The sequence below is a fragment of the Anas platyrhynchos genome, chromosome 5 (genome assembly GCF_047663525.1).
Source record: "Anas platyrhynchos isolate ZD024472 breed Pekin duck chromosome 5, IASCAAS_PekinDuck_T2T, whole genome shotgun sequence".
NCBI classification, from domain to species: Eukaryota; Metazoa; Chordata; class Aves; order Anseriformes; family Anatidae; genus Anas; species Anas platyrhynchos.
The window spans coordinates 54,144,757-54,163,131 of record NC_092591.1 but is presented as its reverse complement, the minus strand read 5'-3'; the positions used below and the strand labels follow the sequence as shown (position 1 = coordinate 54,163,131).

Below are 18,375 nucleotides of genomic sequence, written 5' to 3'. Positions count from 1 at the left end.
CACAGAATTCCTGAAGGAAAAGAGCCCCAAAATCATCATGTGCAACAGTCCCCTAGCACCACTGTCACCCACCAAACCGTGTCCCCAAGCACCACGTCCAGCCTCTCCTTGAACACCCCCGGGAGGGTGACCCCACCGCCTCCCTGGGCAACCCGTCCCTACACCTAACCCTGCTCTTTGAGAAGAAATGTCCCCTAATTCCCACACTGGAACAACTTCAGGCCATTCCCTCCAGCCCTATTGCCAGCTATCTGCGAGAAGAGACCGACCCCAGCTCCCCACACCTTCCCTTCAGGGCATTGTAGAGAGTGGAAGGAGGCCCTGGGGGTAGAGGATGCCCCGGGGGTAAAGGATGCCCTGAGGATGAAGCAGGTCCTGGGGCTGCAGAATGATCCCCAGGGGATGAAGGATGCCCAGGGGTTGAAGCAGGCCCTGCCATGGATGAAGCAGGCCCTGCCATTCTGCCCCCACAGGAGCACAGCCATTTGTGCCTACGCCCCATAGCCCTGACCAAAAAACACACTTGTTTGTCCCCAGAAAACAGCGTGCAGCTTTGTAACTTCGTCAGGAAGGGCTTGAGCTGCTTAGGACAGCGTCAGGAGGAAGAAATCTGTGCCATAGTGGATACTTTCTTCCCCCTTTCGTGTACTCTGCTGGAGCGGAACATCGAGTTCTAGCTCTGGCTTTCCGCACCAGCAAACATCGGTGACTCAGTGGCGAGGCCCAGCAAGTTTTCAGACTTCCCCCTTTCAGGGACCAGGCCCGGCTTCGGATAGATACTGCCACAAAAATGCAGTGAAGAAATGCAAGTAACCATTAAGTGAGGGCCAAAAGCCTGGGTTAATCTGGGGAGCCAACCAAAGGAGAAAGAACACAGCTGAGGGGCACCAGCTTTCCTCAGAGCTGCTCCCAGATAGGGACAGGCACATGCAGCAATCGCTGCTGGTGTGTGTGTGTGACCTTGGGAAAGAAACTCCCCGTGTCTTAGCGCGATTGCCCACTGATGACTAAGGGCAGCACAAACAAGAAAGACGGCGAGAAACCAAACATTTCCTGCCCTCTGATGTTTGATATACTCAATGGTGAGGTTTAGGACAGGGGCCTCTAAGTGTTTCAAACATAATGCCAAATAATAAAGAGGTAATTGAGAAATCAAAGGTCAAACAGAACAAACTGAGCCTTCTGATATCAGGAGGGCTATTTCAGCTGCTTTTGTTACTGTATTCATTCAGTTTGTGTGGTCGTTTATTTTCAATAAACATTGGCTTCTTTTACTTTCTGGATTCTGATTTTTCAAGCAGATTGTGAGCACAACTTTGAAGGTTTAGAAACGTCCTATGAGATCATCCCTTAACATCAGGCTCCCAAAATCTTGGCTTTTGCTCAGGAAAACAGAAAATGTTGAAATTAGTCAGAAATATTGCAAGTACTGGCACACGGATTACTGAGCCTGCAAACTCTGCTTAAGTTAATTTTTCCTCTAACTTGTCCTTTTGACAAAGTTTCATTTGGTCTTTGAACTTCCTTGTTCTGAAGGCAATGTCTGATTTCCCACGTGTGACAGCTTTCAGCTCGGTCTGCATCAGCACAACAGCACTTTTTGCAGCGTTCTGAGTGTTTTAAAGGAACAGACAGCCAACGTCTTCCTTTGGCTTAAAGTTTTCTCTTGCTTCTGTCAGTTAACCATCAGAAGTAATTAAGATCTGTAAATTAATGTGGATCATACTTAGCACTTCTGCAGGCTGCCAGGTACATTTGAAACCCTCATGTTCCCCTCCCACGCAAATGCTTATGTAAAAAAACAAAACAAACAAAAAAAAAAAAACAGTGGTAACTTAGTAACTGCTGGGCAGATTTGCATTACTATTTTCATACTGTAGTATTTTGAACAGTTTGAGGTAACCTCAAACAAACAAACCTCACATTTAGCTGAAGAGGCTTGTCAAACATTAGTGGTTGTCCTCCTGAAGCATATATGCTCTTATATAGCTTTACACTCAGGCAGGCCTCTATATTTGCACATAATTGCAGAGTATGGTTCAATATTCCAGAAAGATTAACCTTGAACCTACTACTAATTTTTTTATTTTTTTTTTATGCATCATGTTCTCTGCTCTTTGCGCTCTCCTTCCACCTTTATGCCTGTGACTGACAAAGGCATGCTTGGAACTATGAGAAGAAAGTTACCCACTAGTTTATAGATTGCAAACAATTGTTTATTCTTTTTTCCAATCTCATCATGACCAAAGCTGCATAAATCCTCATTACATTGTTCCATGAAAGGCTGTACAACATCACAGTTTGTAAACAACTGAGCAAATAGTCTATTAATAATGGGAATATTTCCTCTGAAGTTTGGACACTCCGTGCCACCGATGATTAAATGTCAATAAGATTAGGAAATGCTACATTCTGCTTTCTAGATTGATAGCAAGTTGCATAAACATACACATTAACAGTGATGACAGCAGATTTATTTGTCCAGAATAGTAAATATTGGGTTGTACACTCATTCATCATAGCGTCTTGGTTACAAATACAAAGATTGTCTAACATTCTGGTCTTAGAAGAGTTTAGGTTTAGCTATAACTACAAGTTTTATGTTGACAGTGCAACTGACTCTCTCAAAGTACTGTCACAGTGGTTTAAGTTTGACTATTTCCTACTGTTTTTCTGTGGCTTGGGTCAAGCCCTCTTTTATCTTGTGCCTTTCTTCATCAAGAATGAGCATTCTTGGGAAGCAGCCTGCAAGAAGCATTATCATACTCGGGCTGGACTTCACATCAAATGCCATTCACGTTTGCTAACTGCAAGCTCACATTTTGCATCTGGCAATGCTTTGCAGACTACTTTCTATCATATAGCTTCCAGTAGCTAGTAGTTAATTGCATGCCCAACCGTTATTCATGCAACTGTCCAAAGCAGTAGGGAGATCTTGGCATTTTTTATTCAAATCCAATAGATTAAAGGTCTCAGTGCAGTCAGGAAGAGCCTGGCACAGTCCAAACTGTTTCCTCCAGTACACTTTTGCACACAAACATCACAGTGGCCTGCGGACTGATCCATCATCTTGCTGAGTGCATGCGCAGCCTTGCTTTGCATCTGTGTCAGCTCCTGGCTGCTTTGCTGATCTAAACCAGAGGCATTCTTCATGCTGCCCACAGGCAAGAGGCGATGTATTGTCTGCCTACACAAGCTTCAAATTGTTGAAGACAATCTTCTGTTTTCCCTTGGACTAGATCCCATCTGAAACAATGGAGCAAGATCTCTCATTTGTTTACAGCTGAGATGTAAACATGCTATGTAGAGCACAAATCTGAAGCTCAGCCAAATTAAGGACAGTAACGCTTAGGTTCCTTATATGACAACTTAAGGCATCGATTCAAGTCTGCAAAAATTTGAGCCTTTTTGCCCATAAAAATTAAATGCCTAAATAAAATGAGCTTCTTTCCATACATATACACAAGGTGGTTAAGTCAGAGAACTGGTTGACACAGCTCAAGGTGTAGCAGGAAAAAAAAAAGCACCAAGGTTGTCTTTTCACACACCTCAAAGTATCTCAGTGTCGTGTGACACCCATTGCGTGTGACGCACATACAGTCTCAGGAAAAGAGGAGTCCGACCCCAGGCCAAGGGTAAATCGCTGTTAGATTGGAAGCCCTGAGCAGGTTTTGAAGAGGGCATGACACACAGTTACAGCGAATTTGCACAGACAGGGCAACGTAGGATTTGAAGTTGGCAAGGACTTTGCATAGGGTAAGGCTTGGATACAGCGTTTAAAATGGGAGGGTTCCCATGTCTCTTCCACACACTTTACAATCATTCATACTGACTCAACTTGTGCCATTTTTCTGTATGATCTTCCAAATTATGGCAGTGATCTTACTGTGGGCTGAAAAACGACTAGACAGTACTTGCAAAAGTAAATTCTAAGCTTGTAAAACTGGAAGGCAGATTTTTTTGCTGATAGACTGCCTCAGCAAAAACTTAGCGTATGACTTAGGCATCCAGCTAGACCTCCAACAAGAGGGCTGCCTTCACGTGAGCAGAGTTCACTGCAGTTGGGCAAGCCAGATTGTTCAGGAATGCATGTGTCATTTATCATCTGCACAAACGGTTCCCATCTCGCTTTGAAATGTTTTCTCGCCATGCTAGTTTAATAGCTAGAATAATAACAGATCTGAGTTAAAATGCAACGCCATTTCTAAATCCAGTGAGCAAGAGGGAGCTGACTATACCTCAAATATTACTCTAAGAAAATACAGTAACCTTTTTTCAAAGCTCAAAGTCCTGCAAATAAGATAAACCATGTGTCCAGTCAAATATTTGTTATAGAGAACTTTATTCCAACCCCAAACTTCAGTGTAATTCAGCACACAGACTTTAGGTAAACACAAAAGCAACCCCAAACTTGACTCCAAGCTGGATCACATGTCTGGAAATTTGACACTGATCTCAACTGTTTTGAAAGCCGTTTACCGAAAACATCTGGGCTCCACTTGCGCTGTAAGATATCCTATAAATGGAATTCCAGCTGATTGCAAAATCCTCCTGTAGCTCCTTGGGTAAAACACTGCTTAAATTCTTCAGTCGTTTCTTTCGGGTGCCCAGTTTCTGGGGAAACCCAGGTTTTAGGCGCTGGGATTCACTGAGTAATACCAATTCAGTATGCAAACAGCTGGTTACACAGAACTGCTGATTCCTGGAAACAGTCCTACAGCAGAAAAACAAAGGGTGTTGGAAGTTACTCTAGTACATTTGCTTAGGAGACGGCAAACTGTTCTGCTATAGAAAAAAAATGTCACAAAGACAAAATAATCTGTAACAGTCTGTACTATAGGATTTTGTAGGCAAATAACATAACATGCATTTTGGACAGACAAACATTTTCTAAGTACTTACAGCTTTCTTCTCTCTCTGAAACATTTCTGCACATAGACAGTTTAAACTAAATGCCCCAGGAGATTACAGTTCTCTAATTTGTTCAGAATATCCTTTTAATTAATCTTTTCTTCTTTGGCATGTGTTTGTTGAAAAGAAATTAAAAAAAAAAAAAAAGTGCTTAGAGGCATGAGAATGAGGAAGAACAATGTTAATAACACAGTAGTTCTGTCTGTTCAGCACAGCCAGAAGCAGTATTTGGTGAATTTACTGACGTACCTTTCCCACTTAACCTAATTTGAAGTCTGGCTCCGCTACCTGTGAGTCAAACGCTCTAGATTTTATTCCAATGACAGCCTGAGCACCAGGTGGGCATAGAGAGATTTGCCTGGTTGCAAAATCCAGGATTAGTTTGATATCAAGAGTCTTCTACAGTTAACACAGGGCACAACATTTGCTATGCTGCCATTATCCTCTTCTAGCGTGATCAACTTTTCTTCCCTTTCAGATTTACAAATTCTTTAAATACTGTTCTACTTAATAACTTTTAGTATTTAAGTAAAATGTTAGGGGAAAAAAATGGCTTGTAAATAAAACCACCCTGCTAAAGTCAACAAACAGTGGAAAATTTCTCAACAGACCAAAAATCATCAACTTCCTATCAGGAATTCCCCTGCAAAACACTTCAAATGTATTCAAGTCTTCATGAATGATGGGGCAGCTCTCATTCTGAGTACGATGCACAGGTCATGTCCTTATGATCAAAGATCAGATTTCATTTGGGAATCCATCACAGAGAGAAACTTTAAGCAGATACCTGCCAGCTGAGGCTCTCAGCTGTTTTTGTGAGGATGCCTAACAGCGTATTTTGGGCACACAGCTGGAACTGGCATGCTTGCAGCACAATGTCTGGCCCCACAGGCGACACTGGGATCCCACATGCTCCCATCACACGGTGCATTATAGGGCTTTCATACAGAAATAAGCTGTGGCACTGCACGTGGTCAGCGGGACACGGAGACCAGTGGGGGAAGTGAGACATCGGTGCAGCAGATCTGAGGTGGAGCCATGTAGCTCTCCAAAAGCTTCTCTATCCCATGGCTATGCCCCCAAAACCAGGCTATCCACCCACCCATGCATGCTCGTATTGTTAATTACATTTCATCCCTGAGATGCCATTTTGGCAGTCTGCGTAGCATCAAGTTTGAACAGACATGATATAGCATTAAGCCTGAAGTGCTCTTTGCCTTTATACGTAGCCACCCAAAAAGGGGCAGGCAGGCAAATGCTTTCAAGCATGACGAGAAGAAACAAGCTTTTACAGGGAACTGGCCATTAAACACCAGCTTAAAGAACATGCACCGGCCCGATAAAACATCAGCTCTGCCTCAAAAACAAGCACCAGCCCACATCAAGATCTCTCGGGCAGGGCATGCTGATAGGGGAGGACACTTCTGGACGGCTGTTCTTGAGCAGGTCTCTCCAGGACTTCATTTCATGGCTTTTTCTTAGGAATTGAAGAGGTCGGGTCTTACTGGCTTAGAAGAACTGGAGGATTTTTCATTACTCAAGTGAGGCAAAGTCTGGCAAGGACACATGGAAAGTAGAGGTAGAAGTAGAAAAGTGGAAAGTAGATTTTCTGAGACTGTAATTTACTCCTAAGCTATGCCCAGCCTTTCACCATCAGGGTAAAAATATTTAAAAGCAGTTCAAAAGGATGAAGGGGGACCTGTTCATGCATGTGCTATCTGTGGAGCAATCAGCCAGTACCGAAGTGCATTTGTCCCTGCAGAGTTGCCTCTGAATGAGCTGGACACAACACCAGCAGCAACTGGGGGGGAAACGATCTGCTGCTGCTTTCCCTATGTCATACCCACTTTTGCCCCATTTGCTGAACAAACTGGGCAAAAGGAGAGCCAAGGGCTTCACCCTTTTCAAACAGTTCAGCACAGCATTTGTGGGGGAAAAACTAAATAAATAAAAAAATCAGTGAAACTGGGCAGAGGGAGAAATAAAATGGGAAAAAAAACAAACAAACAAACAAAAAAAAACATCAGCAGCCTCTATTGCAGTGAAACCCAATGTGGTATCGATATGTAGGATTGGATATGAGGACCATGCACAAGTCTTCTTCTTAAATTCAGCAAATGGTATCTGTGGGCATGGTCCAGTATTTCAGTAACCGATAAAATGCTTTCAGAACAGGCCACCCTGCCCTTGCAATCATCTACATGGACAGGCAGCTACAGGAGCATGTGTTGCTATAGAAAAGAGTATATAAATGCCTCAGCAATCACATCTGTCTATTCCAAGCCATTGAAAAAAGAAAAAAAAAAAAAAAAAAAAAAAAAACAGACTAGGAAGAATCAATAAACCGGGCAGACCACTAGATTCTCAAACTTTGGCTTATGTTGTCCTGTTGTTTTGGGCAGCAGGCTTGAAAGCGACCCCAGCCAAAATCTTTGCGAACAGTCTCACGAGGTAGCAAAAAATGTCAGTCTGCAAGGCTCTCAGACTTCTCCAGCTTCATTTCAGGTTTAAGGAGGTTGGTGGAATGCTCCCCCTGACCTAACGAACCTGTCCCTCAGTCACTCTGTTATGAGTAGGTCTGCTCGGTCATGCATAGCCACACTGCCCCATTGTCTAAATTAGCTGTGATGACCAAGACTGAAACCAGTCAAATCAGGAACTTCCCAGTCAGACAAGAAAACAGGCTCCATTCCTCACTTATTTAGTACAGGCTGGACTCCTTGCCTTTTGTTTGATGGACTTGTTTGCTTCTGAAAGGCATCCTGAAGGGTCATAGCCCATAGGACAGCAACAGGCTGAGAGTACTCACACAAGGTAAGGCTGTCAGTAAGGAGAGACTGCATTTCTCACACGTACATCATTCACCTGCCCCAGCACCTTGTTTGCCTCTTTTCTCTGTCCCCTGCCACTCCGCTTACCCTACACCAGCTTCAACCTTCATCAGGGCCCCTCTGAGCCAGTTCAGCTCATGAATCGAGTAGAAAACAGAATAGGGAAAATGAACTCTTTTTGGCCAGTTTCCAGGGTTGGATTGCCTGATGGATGGAGCTAGCAAGCTTCCCCATTCATGCCACAAAACAGCCCTTCCCAATGCCATTTCCCTTGTATAATGACAGAATACACATCTTTCTGTGGGTCTGAGTGGATTTCCTGGGCAGCTCCTCCTTGCCTATTGAACACCTAAGATTTAGCCGAGATTCCAGGAGATTAAGCTGTGAAGATGTTAAATCAGGCACAAAACAGAAGTGACTGCAACGAGTTCTCTTACAAAGCATTTCTCCAGTCAGGAGGTGCGGATTGAGCAACAGGCTGACATCAGCTAAAAAAACAGGGTGGTGGCGGGAGCGGCTCAGATGCTAAACCATGCGGATGTTACTTAGGTCATCGTGCAGTTCTCCAATCGAGAAGGAAAATAAGCCAGAACTGCAGCATTGTTACTTAATCCAGGAAACTCTGGCAGTAAACTCAGCTGTAGGAACTACCTCAGCATGACCACACAAAAAAGCCACCAGTCTTTTACTGGAATTCGTAAGTGCTTGCATCCCTGGCCAGGGTAAAGCCTAATTAGCAGTGAATACTGACAGGCAATTCCTACTGCTTTCCCTGCCCCTAATACCGTTGCTATAGCAGAGGCTCCCTTGGGAAGACTGCTGTCGTGAGTCCAGGTCCTTGCCCAGCACACCAGCCCTTTGCTCACTCATTATCCCGAGCGCCTCGTTTTCAAAAGGAAGGGTCAAACAGATTTGCCATCAAACCTTGTTCTAATTTAGCTCCCACTCCAGTCTCATATGCCTCACTGATCAGTCAATTCAGACCCACAGACAAGGAACAGGCTGTCTCGTTGCCCCGTTAAAAACAATTTTGTATTTAAGAAACCTAATGAGCCAGAACCATCTGTATATACTTTGCTAGCAATTGTGACTGGTCTAAAAAGTAGACAAGTAACATTTGCCGATCCTACTGTTGAGCCATGAAGCAGCATTAGGGCAGAGCGTGAGTCCCTGCAAAGTATCCCCACCATTTCTCAGCCTTCTTTATTTGCCCAGAACCTCACTTGTTAAAAAGAAATAAATAGGTGTTTACAGTGCAGGTCCTCTCTAGTTTCTTCATCTTTTCATATTAATAGAGGAGAAAGGAATGTTTCCTAAACTACTTAAACCTAAACTGGCCTCCAGTCACATCACAGTAACACACCACACAGAGACCTACAAAAACTAGCCTGAAAAGCCAGGACCAAAGCTGGAAATTCGGAGGACTGGAAAGGAAGAAGAAAGGGGACTGAGGATTGATCTGTTTCTACAGCCACATCCAGCTTAAGAAACACCACTGCACGGAAAGGCTGAGGAACTGGAAGAAAAAGTAACACAACTGTTATTTTAGATCAACTGGAAAACTTCCCTTTTTGCACCAAGTCCGTGAGAAGTGTCTTCTTCTGGAAAGAACTGGTAGGAACAGTTCTACTGCTCCCCCCATATCACCTCCAACACAGGACTTCTCATAGCAGACAGACCTCTTTTTATCGCAGTTTGTTTTCCTTTTAGGTGGGAATATCAGGATTGAGCAACAGCACCTACGAAAGCAACCATACCCTAAGGGCTCGGAATTGGGAAGCAGAAAGAGGCTCTTCTTCACCAGCATGTGACCTTTATTCATTTTCCCACTTGAGAAAGAATTAACATTTCGTTTTTAGGCAAAATGTTTTGCCTGACGTCTGTAGTAACCAAAGTAAGAAAGTCACTATTCATTTACTAAGAGCAAGTTTTAAAGAGCATCTCCTTTTACATTTGAAAACTAGTGGGGTTTCCTTGCTTTATACGGCAGGTCAGAGGATCTACGAAAGCTTACAGCACTTAAGTTTAATTTCAGAGCTCAGTTGTCTTGCGAAGAATCCTTTCTAGTACAGCTGTTCCTAGGATGATTTCAGAAACTTTCTGTCATTCCCATCTTGCTTACACCACCAGGATTACAACAAACAGCTAGCACACTCAGAAATTTGTCATGAATCCCAGTGCCCCTCATCCTCCCATTTCCACCCCATGTCCCCAAAACAGAGAGATTTAAGAGAATTTAGGAGAGGGAGGGAAGGAAGACAACAAAAAGCTGCTGGCTGCCAGCGGTGCCCTCCAGTATCATTACCGTTTGCCTTGCTAACACACCTGCCTAATCCTGTCATCGTAAAGCAAGATTTTTCCTATATGTGCTTTCCACTTCGTTGGACTTCATATACGTTAGCTCTGCTTCCTCGGGCTGTACGGCTGTGTCATAACCTATCTGAGTCTTTCCCATAGCAGAACCAATCTCAGTGACACTTCCAATCCACCTAACTGCCTACGGCTACCTGTAACATCAGGGCATTTCCCTGCTCCCAAACCTATCCAGCCTGTCTGTGACTTATGGCTTCCCCAGCTCAGCAGGGCCTCAAATTGCCAAGTGCTTGCAAGCAGGCGCTTTCCACCTGCCAGCGGGGTCACAGAATCATAAAATCATTAACACTAGAAAGCCCTCTAAGATCATCTAGTCCAACAATCCCCATACCACCCACCGATATCACCGACATCGCCCACTAAACCTTGTCCCTAAGCACCACGTCCAACCTTCCCTTGAACACCCCCAGGGACGGAGACGCCACCAGCTCTCTGGGCAACCAGTCCCAGTGCCTGACTGCTGTTTCTGAGCAGAAACGTCTCCTCATTGCCAACCTGAGCCTACCCTGGCACAACTTGAGGCCATTCAAGTCACCGTGCAACCAATTCGCCATCAGAACCAGGCCATGTAAGTGCTTATGTCTCTGTCTGAGCACCGCAGGGAAAGAAGAAAATACATCTGAGAGCCAGGCTTGGTAAGGAGGAAACACGCATTTTGGGGCTGTGCTGGTGTGTTGTAGTTAGACCTTGGACTCCAGACTCAGAGAGAAGCTGAAAACTGGGGAAAGGATGAAAGGAGGAGGGTTATAGAGTCATTATAGGAGCAAGGTAAAGACTTCTACTACTATGGGAGTAGAAGATCCCCACTTGCTCTGCTAGCTGATGACCCCAGTCACTCCAGTAGCTGGCACCACAGGCTGGGGGCTCTTACACCCCTAGTCTAACTGCGGTAGTTGGCACCCAGTTCACTTACAGAAGCTGGCATGTCGTCCTTCAGCATGCAAACACAGGGGAGAGAATGTGAAAACAGAGATCGTTAAGAAACAACAATCAGAAAAAGATAGAACAATCTATGATAATCAAGCACAGGGTTCAACCAGTGCAAGATCACTGCCCAGCCTCATTTGACATGTGACTGGCACTTTTATACCCTTTTTTTTAATCTATGCCCCATCTTGTTCCTCCTGTTGCCCCTTCCACCTGCACACTCCCCATGGCTTTGCAGAGCTCTGCAGTTTCCTGCACCCCTCCCAGCCCAGCCCCTGCCCCAGTTCACAGTCTTACCAGTTGCAAAGTCCAGGTTGATCTTCTTGGACGTGGTACTTGTAGTTTGATAGCCCATCAATTTGCATGACTAGAAGGTTTGTTTATCATTGTTTCCATTTCTGCTTTGTCAGGTCTGTGTCCCGGCATTTTGCTTATGACTCCCCCAACTTTTCTTCTTGTCATCCCAGTTCAGAAGTCCTCCATCAGATAACCCAGCTGGAATAAACATCCCCACATTGTCACATGCCCTCTTTGATTAGCGTGACTGATCAGACTTGGTTCCCACCACTTTATCCCTTTCTTATTCATTGTAAGATTGGAAAAGGCCCTTCACGAGATACCCTTTAAGAAGCAGACACTCTCCTTCTACACACACTTACATCCAGCCTTTGTGGCTATGAGCTGCTCCATCCCTTCCCAGTTTACCATTATCAGCAGGCTTGTGGAGGAGCCTTCTGTCCCTTTGTGTTGGTCAGTGACGATGGTGATGCTGAACAGCCCCAGTGCTGTTTTTTGAGCGATGTCACCCATAATTCGCTCCCCTTGGACTCCAAGGTGTTGACTACTGCACTTTTACCTTCACCTTTACCTTGCCTACCTGGCAGGGGGGCAGCTACCATTCCCTTCCTCTTCTTGGGCCTTTCTCTGGTTTCTTCTGAATGAATCAGTGCTGCCACAGAGGCACCACCACTGCTTCTGCCAAGCCTGAGGGGCTGCTGGTGTCAGCACCCGTTTGCTAATCAGTCATAACCTCTCTACTACCACTCTGCAGGAACAGGCTGCCAAGGGCCAAGGCAAATACAGGAGCATTTCTTGGGCTTGCAAGGGGTGGGATTAAGAAATCAATCAAAATCAATCTTTTTTTTTTTTTTTTTCTTTTTTTCACAGATTGGAGTGACAAGAGATGAGCAAGGGCTAATAGGAGAGTTTCTGTAGATACCATCAAGCAGAAAACCAAAAAAGTGTTCGGTGCTGAAATTCTATGAAATGCTGTGCAGCCAAAGCAGAGCCCACTTCACCCACGATGTATTATTATATTCAGCAGGATACAATTACTACTGGCTTGTCTTGAAAACAGACACCAGTATGCGACAAATCTGTACCTTGACATTGGAGTATTTGTTATGTAAGATCATATCACTGCTGATTGCATAACTGTTGGGAGGAATGGGTTAAAAGATCGGCGAGGAGGATGGTATCAGAAGGGAGGACTGAGAAGGAGGATTGTAAATACACTCAAGTGACCTTGCAGGTGGGAATGAGTAACGTCTGGCAAGTAGTAATGTAGAAAAGTACATAAATTGTACCTGCTGCTGTTTGTGCTCTCTGTGTTTGGCAAGTAGCACATCTGTGTTGAGGAAGCAGGTGTTTGGAAGACGTGGAGGTGCCCTGCCAGACACGTGGGCTCCTGGCCTTGGTACAGAGAAGATCAAAGCAGCACAGCGAGGATCGCAGCATGGTGGTAAAAACAGAGCCCTTGGTAAACAGGTGTAAAGAGCAGGCGGTGAGCTGCTGGCAGGAGCTGAGCTGAGCAGTGCCTGCATCCCCCCCAGTGTGCCTCTGCCCAGGTGCAGCTTTGGGGATCCCCCAGCTGGTGAGGTAACAAGCAGAAATCTACTCTTTGCATTTTACCCATGGGGCTGGGGTTGTTCCCGCTGCCTCACACAAAACAGAGCATCAATAATGTGAGCTGAAAAACCATGACTTTCTGGTGCATTTTGAGATAGAGTGCCTTTCCGGACATCGAGGAGAAAGAGATCTTTCCAGGGTGATTCATCTGACCTGGGTTGTGTAATTTATGATAAGGTGAATATATATTCTATGATAGTGAATCACCTTCAAATTTGACTATTTTTTCCCTGTGACTACAAAATTGACCTGGGAAGCTCGTTTAGATGTAGATATTCCTAACAAGTCATCTATGTTTAGTCAAGTAGATCCTATCACTTGTATTTTTACTATATATTGTACCAGAAACACATTGTATCTTTCTTCAGCATTGAAAAAAATAAGTGAGAAAACACTAAACAACTTCTTTGTTTTTCTCTTTACAGCTCCCTTCACCTCTTTTTCCTCAAGGCCTAAACCAAGGGGGTTCAGCAGGGGAAAGACAATGGTGTAAAATGCAGAGATCACTTTGTCTGTGTCCAGAGACTACCTGGAGTTGGGCAGTAAATAGGGGAAGAAGAGGGAGCTGTAGAATAACCCAGCAGTAGCCAGAGGGTAGGTGCATGTAGATTAAACCTGCAGTTTGCCACGTGGATCCAGAGGATGCAGATACTGATCAGAAATGATGCCCAGAAAGGCTCTGGTTTGTATAAAGCCACAGGAGGCAAAGAGGAGGACTTTGCCAACGTGTTGTAGCAGGGGAGCTCCAGGAGTGGAAGAATGTCACATAAGAAATTGTTAATAGTGTTGAAGCCACAAAATGACAGGCTGGATGTGAAAAATGTGTACTAGTGAGGTCAGGCCCCTGCTGAGACAAGACCCGGTTACCATGGAGGGCCCTCTGGTACATGGCGACAGCATAGGGAAGAGATCATTTCTCTGAGATCATCCTCATCTCTAAACCTGTGCTGGAAGCATTTGAAACCAGCTCAACCTGATGTCATCTTTATCCCTGGTAAGGATGTAGCCTATCTACTATCAAAAGCTACAAACAGGAGCTTAGACGTCAAAGCTCCAGTTACACTGCACAAAATCCCACATAATAAAAAATGAAAACACCATAGCTGTGCAGCTGTCCCAATCCCTGCCTGTGCTGTGCTTTACAAAAGACCTTTTTGGCCTCTAAGAAGATGGCTGAAGTCTAAACGATGGCTGTGCTTGAAACTAGAAAAATACTGCATGATTGCAAAAGAACATCATACCAAGCAATTCGGACAGAAGATCGTAATGGGAGTAGACAAGTAACTGAAGCTTAAGGTAGAATGCATTATTCTGCATTAATGTGTTTAGGAAATATGTTATTCATACTATTCAGCTGGTTTTCTTTGCTACATGTATGCATATATGTGCACATACATATATACCTGTGGAAACACGTTTATAACGTCTCAAATTTCCCAGAGAGCTCATCTCACAACACCTCCTTTCCATCAAGAAGAATCCCGTTGCATGGTTTTGTTTTGGCCTAGTTTTAGATAGCAGATTACAACAGTTGTACTAACCACAATACTCTGTTTTGAAATAAAAAGAATATGAGTGTTGGAGAGGAGGATGTCCAGAGATGAGGGCAAACCAACAGCAGCAGCAAAAAGAAATAGCACAAGATTTAGGATTAGGTTAGTGGTCAGGCTCAAGTTAGGGTTACCTTTTGGGTTTGGTTTAGGTTTAAGGTTAGTATTAGTTAAAGTGTGCTTCAGTTAGCAATAAAGTTTATCTTTAGGTTTGGGGAGAGGGTTAAGGTTAGGGTGTTGCTCGAGTTGGGGCACTGTTTGTGGATAAGGGTTATTCTTAGAATTTATGATTTGGGTTAGGTTCAGTGTTAATGCTAAATTTACTGCTATGGAATACATTTAGATTAGGGGTGAGGTCCAGGTTACAGATTAAGTTAAGGCTTCAGTTTATGGTTTAGGTTGTGATTGTTTTAGGGTTAGATTTCAAGGTTCTGTTTCAGTTTAGTGTTCGGGTTCCAAGTTCTGGTTCTGTCTCAGGTTAGAATTAGGGTTCAAGTTATGGTTATAGGGTTTAGTGTTAGTGTTCATGGAAACAGGTTAAGATTAGAGCTTAGGGTTTATGATTGTTAGGGTTAAATTTTAGGACTATGTTTAGGGTTTGGCTTTAGGTTTACAGTTAAAGCTATGGGTTAGGGCTGGATTTAGGGATTGCTCAAGGTAAGGTTTGGTTTAGGGTTATGGTTAGATTAGGGTTGGGGGTTACAGTTATGGATTCAGGTAAGGGTTACTAGGGAGGGTTGGTTTAGGGCGATGTTTGAGAGAAAGACAACACACAGTCTTTTTCTGAGTGGGATTATGGAAGAACTGTCAAAAGATGTTGAGGGCTACCAAAATTTTTCCATTGTGAGAGGTATTTCATGGAAGCCCTGAACTGGGTGGGTGTTGGACCTTGGTACTCTCCAGGGTCAGTGTTTGTGTTAGGGGAGTGCTTTAAGTTTACAGTCAGGGTTCAGTTTCAGATCCAGACTAGTGCTCATGTTTGGCTTCTGGAACAGTCTCAGATTATTGATTAGGTTTTAGGTTTGTGTTATAATTAAAAACAGGAATAGTGGACAGGGTCAGGCTTGGTATATACTGGTTAGGGATTCATGGTAGATCTACAGTGAGGTTTCAGTTGACAGATAGGATTGGGGTTAGGCTAAGGAGGGTCAAGGTACAGCATAGGGTTTTGCATTAAGGTTATCCTTAGGATTGGGTTTTAACCATAAGGTTAGAGTTAGCATTTAAGGCTTGGGGCTTATGTTTCTTGGTCAGGTTCAGTGTTAGGGTATGGGGAGTTTGTTAGGGTTAGATTTATGGTTGGTGGTAAGCGTCCATACACGGACAAGCACTGCTGCCAGAGAGGAAGCTGGGGATTGCACAAGAGGCTGGGAGGGAACAGAACCAGGACGGGTGAGCAAAGGGAGCAAAGGGATATTCCACACCATGTGACGCCCTTCTCAGCAGTAACAGCCAGAGTAATGAAGGAGGAAGGGCAGTGATCACGTTCGTGTTCCCAAGAAGCCCTTACACACGATGAGAGGGTACGCTTGGGGAGAGTAAGAGAGCCACTCTGTGGTGCTTAGCTGCCTGCCACGGTTAAGCTACAACACTCACCACACGCCAGCTGATGCCCAGCCAGTTCCTGAGCAGCCGCTGCGGCCAGCTCGCTCAGGGAGGAGTTGGATTTGCACAGCCAAATGCCAGCGGCTTCATTCAGTAGCAAAAAGAAAGCTGCAAAAGAAGAGAGAAAGCAGGACAGTGAACTGCAGCTGGGTCTGTCTGGACTCTAGCCCAAGTTTTCTAGGAAGAGTTCCCATAATAGAAAGTCTGTTTGCAGAGCTTGGTAGCTGCAGACAAGCAATATGCTGACAGCAACGTCATACCTTGATTTATTCTACTTACAAAAGGTGGAGAAATAAATGGTATTTGGGGTACAAAAATGTACCAAATGCCTTCTCTGCCATACCACAACATTTGTGTAAGTACACGAACAAGCACAGAACCTCGTGTCATGAAGCCACGGAGCATCCTGGCTGGGTACCCCTTGGCACAGAGAGGTTGCAGGGGAATTGAGTCAGCGATGCTGCTGGCTGCAGGGGGTGGGTGGGCATCACCACCACGTCCAAGATGCAGGTCCTGGTCTCCACACAGAAAAACTACGTTGGTAAAGCTGGTCCAGAAGAGGAGTGGCTGGGGGATGGAGGTGTCCCAGGTGCATAAATGTCACCTGGGCTGAAAGCAAGGTGGGTGGGAAGCTGCTGGGGACAGAAGATGTGATCACTGACCAAAGACTGGCCTTTTTTTTTTTTTTTTTTTCCTGTCTTATTAAACTGTCCTTTTAGCTTAACCATGCATTCTCACATTTTTTCATTTCTCTCCCCTACTCTCAGGGAGAGTGAGAGACCAGCTGTGTCGTGTTCAGCTGCCTGCTGGCTTAAACCACAAGAGCACACCAGCAGGGAACAAGGCTCGGTCCAGCTCTGAATCCTTCCACTCCCTCCATAACCTCGTCTTCTAGGGACAACTGTTTTCTTCACATGGAAGACATAAATAGCACGGGCAGACTTTTCATGGGCACTCTCTCATGCTGGCACAAAGGTGGCCAGAGCACACTGCCAGTATTATGAGTTGCAATTCATCCAGGGCTTCTTCTCTGTGGTATTTCTTCCCTTTTTTTTTTTTTTGTCCACCTTGGGCCATGGTTTGTAAAGGGCAACAGTTATTTATCTCTCAGCTTCACCAGCACAAGCTCCTGGGGCTTTCTCTAGGTCGCTGGAGGCTGCAAGGCACCATCCTACAGAAAGCAAACAGCAGGTGAAAGAATGGTCAGCTATCACCTGAGATGTTAAGGCTAGAGGTATGGTAAGCATAAAACATGCTATGGGCCATAAAATAGCTACGTCCTGAAACTGCTGTGCTGTATTCGTGCCAGCAGAGAGCAGTGGCAGTACAGCAAAGCATCCTGCCTGCTTCTGGTGATGTACCCATGCATGGTATTCAATATCTTGGCCGGTTTAACGTTAATGTCTCCAGGTCACACGTGGAGGCTTAAGAAAGGTTTTTGGCTCTTCAGCATATTCAGGCACGACCATAAAATCAGCCCGCTCACAAAGCAGTTGGGGAGGTACCTTAGGATGTCTGTATGCAAGCCTCAACAGGTTCAATATCCTGGTTAGGGACAGGGATTTCTCCATTTTCTTGGACACCTCCAGGGACAGCGGCTGCACAGCTTTGCTTCCAGGCTCCTCTTCCAGTATCTTACTGTCCTCTGAGGGAGAAAAAAAAAAAAAAAAAAAAAAAAAAACTTTTTTTTTTTTTTTTACATCATGACAAACCCACCCATTTCAGTTTATGACCACATCCCTCACCTCACTGCTTCTTACCTCAGTAAGGCACCTGTTATTAGCTTCTTGATAAGCTGTGTGTAACTCACTGCTGTTGTGTCACCAAGCTGCTTCTCACCAGCTGAGTGCCTCTGCACCAAACCATCCTGCTGGGAACTGCTGGGCTTGCTGGAGGTGAGGGCGTGCAAGGCTGATTACAGCTATTACAGCCTATTGCTGCCCTCAGGTCTGTGTCACAGACAAGCTCCTGACAAATCCCATTTGCAAGCAGGCTCTAAGCTAATTAGAAATAATTAACCACTCTCCTTTAAGCCTAGTGACCTAGTCACCTACTGTGGTGACAGTATTTTCTGGTGGCACTGAATTATTTCAGGGTAAGGTCTGAAATTAAGGCCTGAATGAGAAAAGCAAGGCTCAAGTGGTTAATCAGGCTCTGCCAGGCTTCCCAGCTGGTGATGATAGCCTCCACTGCAAAGGTGCTTGCAGCAGCATCTTCACCTAAATTGGGTGACCCCTGAACCAGGGTTTTCAGATCTTACTAAATAGCTG

General features: G+C 44.7%; 1 long non-coding RNA gene across 1 annotated transcript; it reads right to left on the bottom strand.

Moving 5' to 3' along the window:
- Positions 1-2,452: 2,452 nt before the first annotated feature.
- LOC140002662 (uncharacterized) lies at positions 2,453-11,333 on the bottom strand. The gene is made up of 2 exons (XR_011809799.1): positions 4,480-11,333; positions 2,453-3,246 (listed from the first exon to the last, which is right to left on the bottom strand). It is a non-coding gene; the product is annotated as an uncharacterized lncRNA (long non-coding RNA).
- Between the last annotated feature and the right edge of the window lie 7,042 nt (positions 11,334-18,375).